The sequence below is a fragment of the Pollachius pollachius genome (genome assembly GCF_949987615.1).
Source record: "Pollachius pollachius genome assembly, chromosome: 17".
Classification (NCBI taxonomy): domain Eukaryota; kingdom Metazoa; phylum Chordata; class Actinopteri; order Gadiformes; family Gadidae; genus Pollachius; species Pollachius pollachius.
This window is the reverse complement of record NC_136950.1, coordinates 10,859,101-10,874,725: the sequence shown is the minus strand read 5'-3', so window position 1 is coordinate 10,874,725 and position 15,625 is coordinate 10,859,101.

Here is a 15,625-nt window from a genome sequence, read left to right as displayed (position 1 = left end):
CAGAGTGGAATTGAATTCCTGGCAATGGGGGGCAGCAGGGGCTACGGTGTGTGCATCCTTTTTTTTATGTCTAGAGACAGGCTTTTTTGCCTGGTCGGCCTTGATCCCTTGATTGTCTGCCCCGCGCTGCTACAGCTGGATAATGACAGGGGTCAAAGGTCAAGCCGGTCTGTTCCTGAGTCACGGGGCCAAGGAGCTAAGTCGCTCGGTGCAGCTTTAATTGGCTAGCTAACAGCTTGCGCTTGAAAGGAACTGAATGATGTGTTTTTTACAGGACAAAAACATTTAAAAAAAAAGGATAGAATTGAGTAATTACAAGGCTGCTAATCGCAGGAGAATACCTTGGGTCACCGTATTGTGGATGTCAGCCCGTTTGGTGGAGTTCATGGTTTCAGATCCTCTGTTGGTGTGTTTCTCTCTAAGAACGAAGCACTATTCGGCCGGGCTCTTGTTATTTTTGTAATGCTTTCACCGTTATGGTGACCACACGTTAGCAGGTTAAATCCTCCAGTGATGAAAATGCAATCAGTCATCTGTATTGGATTTCTGAGCTCGATGCGTTGACACTTCAGAATACATTTTCCATTAGAAAAATGTAAATAAAATAAAAAGCTGAACAAAACTTGGTGAAAAGACTATGTGAAAACCCACCGGCGTTCCTTGATGTTCACAAACAACCCTCGTGTTTCTGCCGCACTCTAACATTTCTACACGGTTGGCTGGTTGCTTGTTTGGCGTCATTTACTCTGAATTCTCCAGAGATAGATGGAGGGAGAGATAGGCGAGAGAGAGTAGGGAAGGGAAGGGAGAGAGAGAGATAGAGAGAGAGAGCAAAATAAAGAGCAATTCAATGTCATTTGCTGAGGGCCCGGATCGTGTATAGGCACACTGTTTCCACTTGTTTACCTAAGCCCGAGATAACAACCCTGAACAAATATGACTATCAGCTGATGTATTGGAGGGGTCTCCACCGAGCGCGCTCAGATGACACTCATTACCGACACAGGTCATACGGAGATGAAGATGTGTTTTCACAATAACACTCGGCCGCTTTGTTACACCCGATTGGAGAAGGGAAAAAAGGGACAATTTGGATTATAGTGTTCAAGCATGGGATTACAATGCTAGTTACGCTCCCATTTTGGTTTTGTTTTTGTTTGTGCTTGCGGTGCCGGAGGGGTGGTGGTGGTGGTGGTGGTGGGGGGGGTACAGGGGGTGTGAGCAGAATCAAAATGAGGAAAATTGAAAAAAACTAAATGAATAAGCTCCCACACATCAACAGAGTTTTTCATTGGGGGAGAGAAGAAGTTGTTGTTGCTTGTGACTTTCAACCCTTAATCTCACAGTCACTCTATTTTTGAGCACACATCCACACAATACCAGGTTATACATTACCGGTGACCACGGATATCCCCTGATTATCTCTGGCCCTCCGCAATACAAATCATCATGGAGGCAGCACCTCCACTACTGAAAGAGCATCTGCTAGCGTGCCACCAACTTCCGTGGTCCAGGTTAATATATGAAGTCCCTTCATGGTCATAACTCATGCGCACATATCTCCTCCAGGCATCACATGCATGTAGCGCCACAGTCCTGTGCATCAGTGAGCATAAAGGTGCCCTTCAGGTGCCTGAATAAAACCCATATACTGTAGATTGGAGAATGGACCACCCGAACTAAACCAGTTATATCTTTTTTGGTGTTTTTAATTTTTTTTCATTCGATGCTGTGTCGCAGTGACCCCATAATCTATTCCGATTCCGATTCAATTGTCATGCTGCATTTTCTGAGCGGTGTGCGCGGTGAAGACACACAACGTGGAACCGGCCCCCTTATTGGACGAGTCTTGCACTTTCACATGCACAGATAATGGCAAGGCAGATGCCACATTATGAAGAAAAACGCTCTGAGCATTACGGGGCTGGGGTTGGGGTTGGAAGTGGATGGGGGATGGGGTGTATGTGAGTGTGCATGGGGTGCGCCATCAGTCAAAGAAGACGTCTGAGATTTAGATCTGTCCTGTTATATAGGGACGTGTATGCACAACCCGGCTGATCTCCATATTCATATGGAATAGGTCTGTGCCATGTCATTAATAATATCAAAGATGGGCCATAAACCCAATGGCAAAGCAATGGAAATTCAATGAGTAAAGCAGGGAAATATGGCGATTGAGGGTGGCTGCGGTGGTGACGGTGCCGGTGGTGGTGATGCTTTGATTAGGGTACAGGGATGGGTGAGAGGATAAGGAGAATATATGAAATCAGCCACACACACACACACTGGCATCTGCATCCCGCACAGGGGGGAGAGAGCATTTCATAGTGGGGAGATGAATACGGATTCCCATTAGGAAGCGAATAGTTCATATCCAGGTGATTTGTTTTCTGAGGTATCGGCACTTCAAATCTGGAGCGCTGCTCTCTCCCGGCGCTATAGGGCTCCTCCGGCGGAGTCATTTGCGGAACGAGATTTCTCCAGACACCACAGATTAAAATACAGCCGGATGAAGTGGCAGTCTGCAATCACGCCGTCTCGGCTAGCTACAGCCCCGGTCTCCTTAACTCCACCTTCCCTCTCCTCCTCCCTCTTATCTTTCCCTCCTCTCTCTCTCGCTCCCCCTTCAACTCTTATTTTATTGAAGTGCAAGAAGGGGGGGGGGGATTTTTTTTTTGCTCTTTCTTACTCGAGATCTATATTAGTAGCGGGGATATTTTCGGGGAACATCGGTCACAACCTGGCGCTAACGACGTCACATGAAAGGCCAGGAGATGAGTCTCGGTGATGAAAATGCATGCAGCTTTTGCCCCCGAGCGAGCATCAACAATGTGTCCCGGCCCCCCTGCCCCGCCCCCCTCTGCGCCCCCCCATCCCGTAACAAGACGCCATAAATAATAACCAGCCGCTGCTCAAGAGTTGAGCAATCTTTGACGAATGCATCTTCGTCTCCCCTCGAACGCCGCGCGGCTACGGCTAACGAGGCCTAGCTTCCAGTTGGCGGCGGCGTGTGTGTCTGTGTGCGATAGTGCTTAGGTTATGTTTTTGAGTTGAGGATGAAGAATGTTCCCCTTATGTGGATCGACCTGAATTCTTAAAATAGAGCCATTAGGAAGTGACTTTTTTTTTCCCCCACCGCCGCCAAAAAACCCAAGCGAAGGATGAGGTCGAGCACGCCCCGCTCAGGTGAAGCTCTCTCTCCCTCTCCCTCTCCTTCAACTCCACGCAATTCCGCCTGGTGTGCGAGAGTATATGTTCTTCAACGCGAGGAAGTAGACTTTGGACTCTTTGAGAGCCTGAATGGCGTGGACGAGGTGTCTAGGTCAAAAGGCTATCGAACGGAGATGGAGAGAGAATACCTCATTCATGGAGAGGCTCCGTGTGTGTACAATGGATTGGAGGCGGTGGCTTGGATGTGGACAATGGTGGGGCCGGCCTCCCTCACACTCCGTAGCATTCCTCTTCTGTTGACCTTCATATCGCTGCACGTCTCACCGATTTTCACACCCAATCAATTTGAGTCCTAAAGACTCATGGAAATGAGTTGGAGCCGGGCAACAAAATATCGATAGATGTAGGGTCTCGCCGCCGGAGAGATGTCTTAATTGGCCGGCGTGCGATGGGAAGCCTTGATCATTTGGAGGGCCGTATGGAAATAAATGGACTGAGACCATTCAGACGCGGCCGTTGTTATGAACGCCGTAGGGCCGGCTTCATTGGCATTTAGGTCCGTCTCCCAAGAATTCAACAAGAGTCAGTGGCAGAACCGCCTGAAGTTGTTTTTTATTTTCTCTTAAAGGGTTAGGGTTAGCCATGTTCAGGAATACCTGAACACAAGCCACATTGAGCCATGTCTTCTGCTTCTCCTTCTCCCTCTTCTTCTTCTGTCTGACATCCCCAAGTGACATGTCCGAACCCGGGCCCCAGGTTTCCAAAGGTGTCTTCGTCAATCCTCCAAAAACAACCTGACATCCATGACTTGTTACAAGACAAGGGGTGCGTGTGTGTGTGTGTGTGTGTGTGTGTGTGTGTGTGTGTGTGTGTGTGTGTGTGTGTGTGTGTGGCTGGCTGGGGGGGCTGGGGGCAGGGGGGAGGGTGGACGACGGGGAGGAGATGTCTCCTCTGCTTTTGTAAAAGCCAACAATGAGCGGAGATCAGTGTGTGTTTACAGCACACCGTGACGATAATGTCTGCCAGGCATCTGAGATATGCGTGTGTTAGGAGGAGCAGAGAGGGGGTGCAGGGGAGAGCGGGGAGAAGAGGGAGAAGGGAGGGTGGGAGAGGGGAGCTCATCTTTTTTCCATCTCCATTTCCCTTCAAACAGGAGCCCGGGCGAGGGAGTAGAAGGCAAGGGGCGAAGGGAAACACGGCACGTGCGGATTGATGAGTGAAAAGAGGTGTTACGCAAGTCGTTTTCGCCATTCAGACGGGGGGGGGGGGTGCTCGATGGTGCATCATACATGTTTTATTGTTCCACGCTTGACAAAGTATGTAAGACACCAGTGTGAGGGTACTTGGTGAGCTGTCAAAACACCTGGCGTGTCGCAACAAGGTGTGTTTCCACATGAACGTGTTTGCAGGGGGTGGGGTGGGGGGGTGGATTACACAATGTATCAGGGCCTGAATGAAGCACTGTGTTTTCAGTTTGGGTTTCAACGGGGCCAGAATGAGGAGGAAGAAGTCGATGAAATTGAACAGTTGATTTGGATTTTTATCGGACATTATTGTTCAAATTTCCGCGGAGAACAACGAAATAAACAACACAGCGGGATCGCTCTTTGGAATGTTAGGTGCGTGTGTGTCGCTCGCTGTCTGCTGCCAATGGCAGCGTTCTGCCAAGACACATGGCATTAGCATACAATCAACATGTTTGTTAAAATATGTAAATCATTTAGGTGTTTTTCGTATTATTGTTATTTCGCCTCATTCCTTTAATTTGCACATTCTTCATTCTGTTTGCTGGACGTTTGTCGAAACGTCTCTGGCACTGTGCTGTGGCTCCACGTCGACCGAATCACACAACAGCAACACATGAGCGCGGCGAGGCCATTAATGAGAGCTTTGAGTCCTTGTCTCCCCCCTCCACCTCTCCCCAACTCTGCCCCCCTCTCCCCTGCCTGCCCCCCCCCTCCCCCCCCCCCCTGCCCTCTCTGTCTGATCTCCTTGACGACGGGTCCCATCAGCACTGCCCTAGCGCATCACGCCAATGACAAGGCTTCCATTCGGCCACTGGATGTTTAAACCGCCTCCCATGGCACCAGCTGGCACTCAAACACACTTCACATTTCCCTCCCAAGTAATCCTCCTGTTTTCCGTCCCCTCTCCCCTGAGATGGCTGGCTGGTTGGTGGGGGTCCGGTGGGGGTGGGGGCTGGAGGGTTGGGGAAGGGATAGGCAGTTGCCAGGGAAGTGGGAAATCAGGAGCGGGGAGGGGGGAGGTGAGGTGAGGGCGGAGTGGGATAACAGGCAAACACTAAAGGTTACCTTCCCCATTTCACATCAAATATCAAGGACACCGGTAATTACCGCACCCAGACGAGAGGTTCCGACACCAAAGAGACAGCGAGAAAGAGAGAGAGAGACAGCGGGAGAGAGAGAGGCTCAGAGAGGGAGAGAGGAAGGGAGAGAGAGAGAGGCACAGGGTATCTTTCCTGTCTGACCTTGTGATCGCAATAGTTCCGAAACACTAGAAGCTCATCTCAGTCGGTGTGTTTGAGGGGGGTTGGGGGGGTGGTCTCCTGTAAGAGAGACAGCGATAGAGATCGAGAGAGTGGAGAAATAGAGAAATAGCACATCGGATAGCGACACTCGCTAATTGCTGTGTTCCCAAAGTGCAGTCGTAGACTCTAATTGCATGTCAGGAAATGGGAGAGCCTTATTTTTTCTTCTCTTTTTTGTCATCTCCCAACATGTTTTTTCATGGAAATTAAACTCTCTGTGGAGGGTTTGATCCCCACGGGCCCTCCGTAAACACGCGGCACTCTCCTTGGCTGTGGTACAATGTCACTGGGACCACAGCAACCCGGCAGAGAGGGGGGAAGAGGCAGAGAACACAGCCAGGCCAGCCCTCCTAAAGACATCTGAAATGGTCTGAAAGCCAGGCTAAGGTCAGCTGTGTCAGAACATGGAAAATGCATAAGATGGAAACCCAAAGGGGAAAGAATTTATGTGAAAAAAAAATCTAAGTGAAAATCTAAGTGTGAAAGCAAGGAGGAAATAAGAGGAGAGGAAGAGGAGGAGGAGAAGGGGGATAAAAATGGAGGACATGTAGAGAGGCATTCACAACTTTTCTTAATGTCCTTCTCCGTTATGCAGTGTTGCGTGTGGCTGCGGATGGAGAATGAACAGAGTCAGAGGAGGGGGGTGGTGGTGGTGGTGTTTGGGGGTGGTGTGTTGGTGGTGGCAGGGGGCTGCAGGGGGCTGGTGTTGACATGTGAGTGTGTGAATCCCGTCTCTGAGCTCGGTGGGTGGTACTGGGCCGGGCTGTGTTAGCTTGTGTCACACACACATGTACGCATGCACACCACCCACGCACATCCACACACACACACACACACACATACACACACGCACATCTACACACACACTCACACACACACAATCCGACCGGGGAAAATGTGATCTGCCGGCTGAAGGGGCCCAGCACATTGTTAAATTTGAGGATTAGAGCTGCTGTGAAGGGGGGGAGTGGTGTGGAAATATCAGCGCTGCCGGTCAGTGGTGGGTCCTACTGGTGGTGGGTCCTACTGGTGGTGGTGGGTCCTACTGGTGGTGGGTCCTACTGGTGGTGGGTCCTACTGGTGGTGGGTCCTACTGGTGGTGGGTCCTACTGGTGGTGGGTCCTACTGGTGGTGGGTCCTACTGGTGGTGGTGGGTCCTACTGGTGGTGGGTCCTACTGGTGGTGGGTCCTACTGGTGGTGGGTCCTACTGGTGGTGGGTCCTACTGGTGGTGGGTCCTACTGGTGGTGATGGGTCCTACTGGTGGTGGGTCCTACTGGTGGTGGGTCCTACTGGTGGTGGGTCCTACTGGTGGTGGGTCCTACTGGTGGTGGGTCCTACTGGTGGTGGGTCCTACTGGTGGTGGGTCCTACTGGTGGTGATGGGTCCTACTGGTGGTGGGTCCTACTGGTGGTGGGTCCTACTGGTGGAGGGTCCTACTGGTGGTGGGTCCTACTGGTGGTGGGTCCTACTGGTGGTGGGTCCTACTGGTGGTGGGTCCTACTGGTGGTGGGTCCTACTGGTGGTGATGGGTCCTACTGGTGGTGGGTCCTACTGGTGGTGGGTCCTACTGGTGGTGGGTCCTACTGGTGGTGGGTCCTACTGGTGGTGGGTCCTACTGGTGGTGGGTCCTACTGGTGGAGGGTCCTACTGGTGGTGGTGGGTCCTACTGGTGGTGGTGGGTCCTACTGGTGGAGGGTCCTACTGGTGGTGGGTCCTACTGGTGGAGGGTCCTACTGGTGGTGGGTCCTACTGGTGGTGGGTCCTACTGGTGGAGGGTCCTACTGGTGGAGGGTCCTACTGGTGGTGGGTCCTACTGGTGGAGGGTCCTACTGGTGGAGGGTCCTACTGGTGGTGGGTCCTACTGGTGGAGGGTCCTACTGGTGGTGGGTCCTACTGGTGGAGGGTCCTACTGGTGGTGGGTCCTACTGGTGGTGGGTCCTACTGGTGGTGGTGGGTCTTACTGGTGGTGGTGGGTCCTACTGGTGGTGGGTCCTACTGGTGGTGGGTCCTACTGGTGGTGGTGGGTCCTACTGGTGGTGGGTCCTACTGGTGGTGGTGGGTCCTACTGGTGGTGGGTCCTACTGGTGGTGGGTCCTACTGGTGGTGGTGGAGGTGGGTCCTGGTGGTGGTAGATGGTCCTGGTGGTGGTAGATGGTCCTGGTGGTGGTAGATGGTCCTGGTGGTGGTAGATGGTCCTGGTGGTGGTAGATGGTCCTGGTGGTGGTAGATGGTCCTGGTTGTGGTAGATGGTCCTGGTGGTGGTAGATGGTCCTGGTGGTGGTAGATGGTCCTGGTGGAGGTGGAGGTGGGTCCTGGTGGTGGTAGATGGTCCTGGTGGTGGAGGTGGGTCCTGGTGGTGGTAGATGGTCCTGGTGGAGGTGGAGGTGGGTCCTGGTGGTGGTAGATGGTCCTGGTGGTGGAGGTGGGTCCTGGTGGTGGTAGATGGTCCTGGTGGAGGTGGAGGTGGGTCCTGGTGGTGGAAGATGGTCCTGGTGGTGGTAGATGGTCCTGGTGGTGGTAGATGGTCCTGGTGGAGGTGGGGGGCTCTGGTGATGGGGGAGGTCTCCCTGGTGCTCCTCATCCAGTGGCCCCAGGTGCTGTCGCCAGCTGATAGCATGACGTGACGTGTGCCCCCCCCCGGCCCCCCACTGTTCCTGCTGACCCACATATCACACCTAAGCTCGGGGAGTTCTGAATAGCTGTGCTAAAGTCTGCCGCGGCTGCTAATTAATTCACACGGTGGGTCAGTCTTGCGGCAGGGTCGTGACAAGCCCGCGTGGTGCGCAGGCTGGGGGCTGGACGTGAGGAGGCTGGTGTGTGTCTGTGTGTGTGTGTGTGTGTGTGTGTGTGTGTGTGTGGTGTGTGTGTGTGTGTGTGTGTGTGTGTGTGTGTGTGTGTGTGCAGGCTGGGGGCTGGACGTGAGGAGGCTGGTGTGTGTCTGTGTGTGTGTGTGTGTGTGTGTGTGTGTGTGTGTGTGGTGTGTGTGTGTGTGTGTGTGTGTGTGTGTGTGTGTGTGCAGGCTGGGGGCTAGACGTGAGGAGGCTGGTGTGCCTCTGTATGTGTGTGTGCGTGTGTGTGTGTCTCTGTGTGTGTGTGTGTGTGTGTGTGTGTGTGTGTGTGTGTGTGGTGTTGTGTTTGTGTGTGTCTGGTGTGTGTTTGTGTGTGTGTGTGTGTGTGTGTGTGTGTGTGTGTGTGTGTGGTGTTGTGTTTGTGTGTGTCTGGTGTGTGTTTGTGTGTGTGTGTGTGTGTGCGCAGGCTGAGGGCTGGACGTGAGGAGGCTGGTGTGCGTCTATGTGTGTGTGTGTGTGTGTGTGTGTGGTATGTGTTGTGTGTGTGTGGTGTGTGTGTGTGTGTGTGTGTGTGTGTGTGTGTGTGTGTGTGTGTGTGTGTGTGCAGGCTGGGGGCTGGACGTGAGGAGGACGGTGTGCGTCTGAGTGTGTGTGTGTGTGTGTGTGTGTGTGTGTGTGTGTGTGTGTGTGTGTGTGTGTGTGTGCAGGCTGAGGGCTGGACGTGAGGAGGCTGGTGTGCATCTGAGTGTGTGTGTGTGTGCGTACGTGTCTAATGGAGACAAAACATAAACACGTTTAAACAGTGTTTACTAAAAAAATGTATTTCAAGGTTGTTGTCGGGGTATGTTGAGAATAGAACAACATGGCTCATTATAAAAGAACAAAAAATAGCTGCTCCCTCCCCGTCTCCCTATATATATATCTATATATAGATATATAGATATATATATTCCACTCTCATATATGTATACTATATATAGGCTCTATAATGTATATTTATAGTTTAAAATATACTGTACAATGTATGTACATGTATAAACACTGCTCACACATACCAGTCTGAGTAGTGAATATGCATCAGATATATAAACCGTATATATATATATATATATATATATATACAGGCTGTAAAATAAATACCTACCCTACACTGTATATAAACACTGCTCAGAGACGCACCAGAGTGTGAGAGTCCATCTCCTCGGATGAGTCAAGGCATTGGAAGTCTCGGTGGGGGGGGGGGGGCAATTCTGTCAGGGCTTATTGGGCCTGCTGTTGCCATGGTTGTTGTTTAGTGAACCTCAGCCATTAGGGTCTGCCGGCTAAGAGGTGCCGCTGTGCTCCTCTGGTGTGTGCTTTCTCCCCCCCCGACCCACCGGCAGCCCCCCGTGTTTCCCCCCTGGGGACGGCAGCCATGTCTCAAGTCATTACGGCCTCCTTGTTTGAGCTCAACGGGCTTGTGGGTTCCTCTACGCATGTGTGTGTGTGTGTGTGTGTGTGTGTGTGTGTGCTTTCATGCGTGTGTGTGTGTCTGTAAGTGTGTCTGCGCGTATACGTGTGTGTGCATTTATGCATGTGTGGTCCCTGTGTGTGTGTGTGTGTGTCTGTGTGTGTGTGTGTGTGTGTGTGTGTGTGTGTGTACGTGCATATGCGTATAAGTGTGTGTGGCTTAATATGTGTGTATGTGTTTCTTCATGTGTGTGCGTGTCAGAGGGGAAAGGCACTGGCTTGTGTCATAGCTCTCTGGAGTGTTGCCCCTGCTCTTGTTTTTCTGTCTGTTTACCTGTCTGCCTCGGTGTGCCAGCCTGTCTGTCTCTGTGTGTCACCTTGGTAGCCGCTCCCTCCCTCTCTCTCTCTCTGTCTCCCCCTCTCTCTCTGTCTAGCTCTACCCCTCTCCCTCTCCCTTTATCTCTCTCTCTGTCTCCCCCTCTCTCTCTTTGTCTATCTACCTCTCTCTCCCCCTTCCTCTATCTCTCTCTGTCTCTCCCTCTCTCTCTCTCCCTCTCTCTCTCTCTGTCTCTGTCTCTGTCTGTCTGTCTACCTCTCTCCCCCTCTCTCTCTCTCTCTTGCCCCCCCCCCCCCCCTCTCCCCCACCTCTCTCTCTCTCTCTCTCTCTCTCTCTCTCACGCTCTCTCTCGCGCGGCGACCACCGCTGAGAGAGCGGGAATCCACGCCGCCGCATGACAATAGACGGTGGCTCTGGTTCACTTTGACAGCGGAGCTGCTTGGACAGCGGCCGACGCTCTCTGCATATGTAACCGCTGGCTCTAATCAGCGCAGAGTCTCCAGCTAAGTGCCGCCGTTTAGCTGGCGTATTAAACGCCTCCAATCCGCTGGCCGTCCTGAACGCTGTACGCACCTGCGGTACGTAAAGCGCATGTGGGCCGCAAGACGAGTTTAAAACTCTAAGATATGGGAAGAGATTCGACTTTAGATTTTATTATTTGTATTTATCATGTATTAGTCTAGTGTAAATGAAATGACTTGCACATAAGTTTACGAAGTGTCAACCGGTACAGAGTACATGTACATATATATTATACGCGAACATAAAGTCTATTTTTCGTAATGGCGGTGTAAGTCACCATGACAACAAGGCTTATTGTCAGGGCCGGCGTTTAAAGCTGTTTATTGCCAGAGAAGGCCGGTGTCATTTATAGCCTCAAAGAATATCCCGGCAAGCGATTAAAGCCATTAGCCTGACCGCCCCTTCACCTCGTATTAGCGTTTCTTCGGGGGTTAACTCTATTTGTTTTGATGTCATTTGTTTATGTCGTAGCCCCTGGTCTCCCTGAAGACCATGTGTGTGTGTGTGTGAGTGTGTGTGTGTGTGTGTGTGTGTGTGTGTGTGTGTGTGTGTGTGTGTGTGTGTACGTTTGCACACGTGTACAAACATGTTTGTGTGTGTGTGTGTGTGTGTGTGTGTGTGTGTGCACGTGTCAGTCTGAGTTAGTGTGTGATGGCACACTTCACGGCAGGGGCTTACTTTTCCTGGAGATGACCGTTGAGTCTGACGTGTTTAATTGGAAGGCAGTCATGAGATATGAGTGAGTCACTCTGTGCCCGGCAAAGGTATCTGCTGAGAGTGATACGTGAGTGAGCGAAAGACACACACACAGCCTCCTTGAGAGAGAGAGAAGGAGAGAGAGAGAAGGAGCAATCGAGTAGGAGAGAGAGAGCAAGTGAGAGAGAGCAAGTGAGAGAGCCATTGAGAGAGAAGTGAAAGAGAGATAAAGATAGAGAGAGAGAGAGAGAGAGAGAGAGAGAGAGAGAGAGCGAGAGAAACAGCAAGGGAAAGAAAAATAATGAGAGAGCGATAGTAAGAGAAGGTGCGCGAGAGAGAGAGAGACAGTGAGAGAGAAAGAGAAAGAGATAGAGAAAGGGAGGGAGAGAGAAGGAGGGAGGGGGGTTGCCCAGAGGGGCTCAGCATTTCCAGCGTTTAGGGTTTATCATGTGATAGAGGCAGTGAACCGTGAAAAACAAAACCAACATGTTTTATGGCAAAGAGAATGGACATTCACATCGACCTACACCATGCCTCGGCTTTTTTCTTGTCTTTTTTTTTGCATTATGGGTGAAAATGATGGGAGGCTGAAAAGTACACTTGCACGGGTCACCTCAGATCAAAGGGTGCAGTGGAGTGTGCAATCCCCGGTCCATTATGTGGGCTTGGGTAAACAGACTCGTATGGTATAAATGAGTGGAAAACGCAAACTGTCTTATTCGGCTGGACAATGGAGCAAAACAAAGGGCGACGGCACAATAGGTTATAAAGAGCGAGGCGGGGGGTGGGGGGGAAGGCAGTTTCAGGATAGGATTTCCTCTCGATAGAAAGAGAGAGCACACATGCACATAAAGTCGTGGAGGTGGCCAGTGTGAGAGAGAGAGGGAGGGAGGGGGGGAATGCCTATGACACACGCAGAGCAAATAAATGACATAAGCGCTTAAAGTCCGGGGGGGGGGTGTTCACCAGCCAGTGAGATCACAGCAGCGGCAAGCTGTTAACCGGCCGCTGGTATCTGTGTACTGGACTACAGACGGGTCCGCTGAGTCAACAGAAGCCGCCGTGTTTGGAGTCAACCTTTAAAAGTCGCGACCTCAGAGCAAGGTGAAGTGCGGTGGCATACGGCCAATGACTTTCTTTTGCAGTAAAGAGAAACAAAAGTGAAACAGGGGGCTGCAGTAGCCTGGGCTGCCCACAAGACCCCCCCCCCCATGATTTCTGAACTGAAAGACATAATTCATAAATAAAAGCATGTTGGATGGTTTAAGTCACAAGTTTTGTATTGGCTTTAACGGTTTATCGGATTGAATATCCACTTCCTTGCCAAATTCTCAGTAGACGCAAGTGGACTGAATAAATGATATAACAATCGGCAGATATTTTATTACCAAGCCGTCAATAGCGGTGGTAATATCAGCTATGACTTGCTGATACCGATACAGCACGATACCGTTCACTTTTCCCCTGTAATATAACAGTTTTTTTTATGGTTTTGACGCTCATTTACGACTTGATTGATTCCACGAAAATGATTCCCTCTGGTGTCTGTAAACAAAAGGCCATGTTGCTGTTTGTGTGTGGGTGTGAGTGTGTGTCTGTGTGTGTGTGTGTGTATATATACAAAAGCCACATCAAGCCAAACGTGTTTCTCCTACTTTGCGTGTCCTTTCTCTCAGCGTTGCAGCCAGGAGTACGCAGTGAAGATAACTTCCTCAGAGCTTCTCCCACCATTGACACAGATCTGTAGATGGCAGCGACTGATAGATTTGGGTTTGGGGAATGAGAGATAAGAGACAAAAACAACAAGGCTGCAATGGAGACGCATTGTTTGTCTATTTGTGTGTGTGTGTGTGTCAGGACAAAGACCCCCCCTCTCTCCCCCCCCCCCCCCCCCCCCCCCCCCCCGGGCAACAGAGCTGTCTCAGGCCACCCGTCTAAAAGAGATAGAGAGATGGAACTGGAATAAGGTTCGGGGCTGGGGGGGGACTGGCTGCTATTTTTTGAAAGAAAAATGTGAAGATTTTTGGTGATACGAACTAAGACAGGGAGGAGGGGGGCTGTCAAAGGCTGGTATCACCCACAACTCGCCCGCATTCCATCTATCATGATGTGCTGATGTCACACACGTCCGTTTTCCAGTAAAAGCCAGCAAGGACAGGCTGCGTAGGTGTGTGTGTGTGCACGCGTGTGTGTCTGTTGGCAAGCGTGTGTGTCTGTGCACGTGCTTTTGTGTGTGTGTGTGTGTGTGCCTGCCTGTGTGCATGCGTTCATGTGTCTGTGGGCATGCATGTGTGTGCGTCTGTGTCGTGTGTGTGCGTGTGTGTGTCTGGATGAAAACATGTCCTTCAATGCATTGTAAATCACATTATATTCCCCAAGAAAGGGCCATTTTTGCGAACGGTATTACAAACCAGGTAGTGTCTCAGCGACCTTGTGGAGGTATTTACATATTCTCTGAACCGAAACAAAGTACATTTCATTGTATTCCATTTCGTTGAAAAAAGAGAAATTCTGGATCCCAAAGATCAATATTGTCATACTTAATGATTAAGACATTTGGCATGCCGTCTCTGTGGAATGTTTTTGTTTTTTAAAGACTTCAAGACCGTCCTATGACAGATGAATTCTAAAAAAGCTAAACGAAAGAAGAGGAGAGAGTATTTTCTGCAATATGTCAGACCTCACGGAGAAAAGCCAGCTTTTGTTCACTGCGCACAATGTGTGTTAAAGGAATTCTCAATTTTTTTTTTTATACTGGGTGATGGGTTACCCTGTATCTGAGTCTCGGAACATCGCATTCAGCAGCCCTAGTGCGTTCACGGTCAGAGTAACCTAATCACAAACACCCCCTCCCACACACACACACACACACACACACACACACACACACACACACACACACACACAATCATTCCCCCAACTGTCCAATGAATACATCCCAGGTCCTTAATGAGTCGGTATATGGTCTGTGTTTATACCTGGGCCACGCTAAATAGCCCACAACCATGACCAAACCCCCACCGCAACCACACACACCCACCCCGCCAACACCCACACACAAACACACATACAAACAACCCCACACATTGAAAAACAGAGCATTGGAGTTGGTGGTTCCCACAGAGGTTTGCAGAACATAATAAAATACTTAACATTCCTGTCTCCCTCCCCCTCCCCATTTTATAATGGCAGTAGCCTTCAGCATATGCCAGGGGAAAACAACTTCGAACCAATAGATGAATGGATGTACCACCCTGTATAAAACAATGAGCGTTCACAAAGCGGCCCATAGATTTCCCTTCCCTTCCACCAATGACATTTCTCCACAGTTTAGTGCTCATGTGGAAAGGAAACGGACAACTCCATTACATTCCTTTCTCAATAGCTATTGGTTCTGCCCTTATTCCCATCTTCGTTAACAAAAAAGCATATTTCCGAGGGTTGAATAAAGAAAAGGGACCGAAACAGAATGGAAACATGTGAGCCCGCTCACTGCGTACCTCCATGGTGGCAGTGTTGCAACTGAAGATGCCATTACCTGTTTGATTTAAGCAGGAAGAAAAAAGAAACCTGCTAAACACTAGGGGTAAGACAAGGGTGCCTCTCACTGAATGTCAGGAGCAGAGAGAAAATACAAAAAGCTTAAAGTCTTAGCAAGGGCGTCATCTTCAAACAGGGCTGATCACGAAGACGCCCTAAGTGAGCGCTCTCACCAAGACATGTCCACTTGACACGTACAGACCCACACAAACACACACACACACACTCAGGGACACACACAACCATGTGTGCACACACACAACCACATACACACACAGACCCCCCCCCCCCCCACACGGACACACACACTTCATGCTCAAGGTCAACAGCTCCTGGGGGGCGGTCTCCTCATTGATATCCTGATGAGACAGACACCAAATGACCCCCATTGTAGACACATGTTGCACTGTCCCCCAGACGTGGCCTGACGGCAGACGTCACCCCTGCCAGCCCCCGCACACACACAACTATGAATGCATTCTAATGAGACCACCTAATCAGCCACCATCTATTTGGCCTGTGTGTATTTGCTGAAGAGACTGTGTGTGTGTGTGTGTGTGTGTGTGTGTGT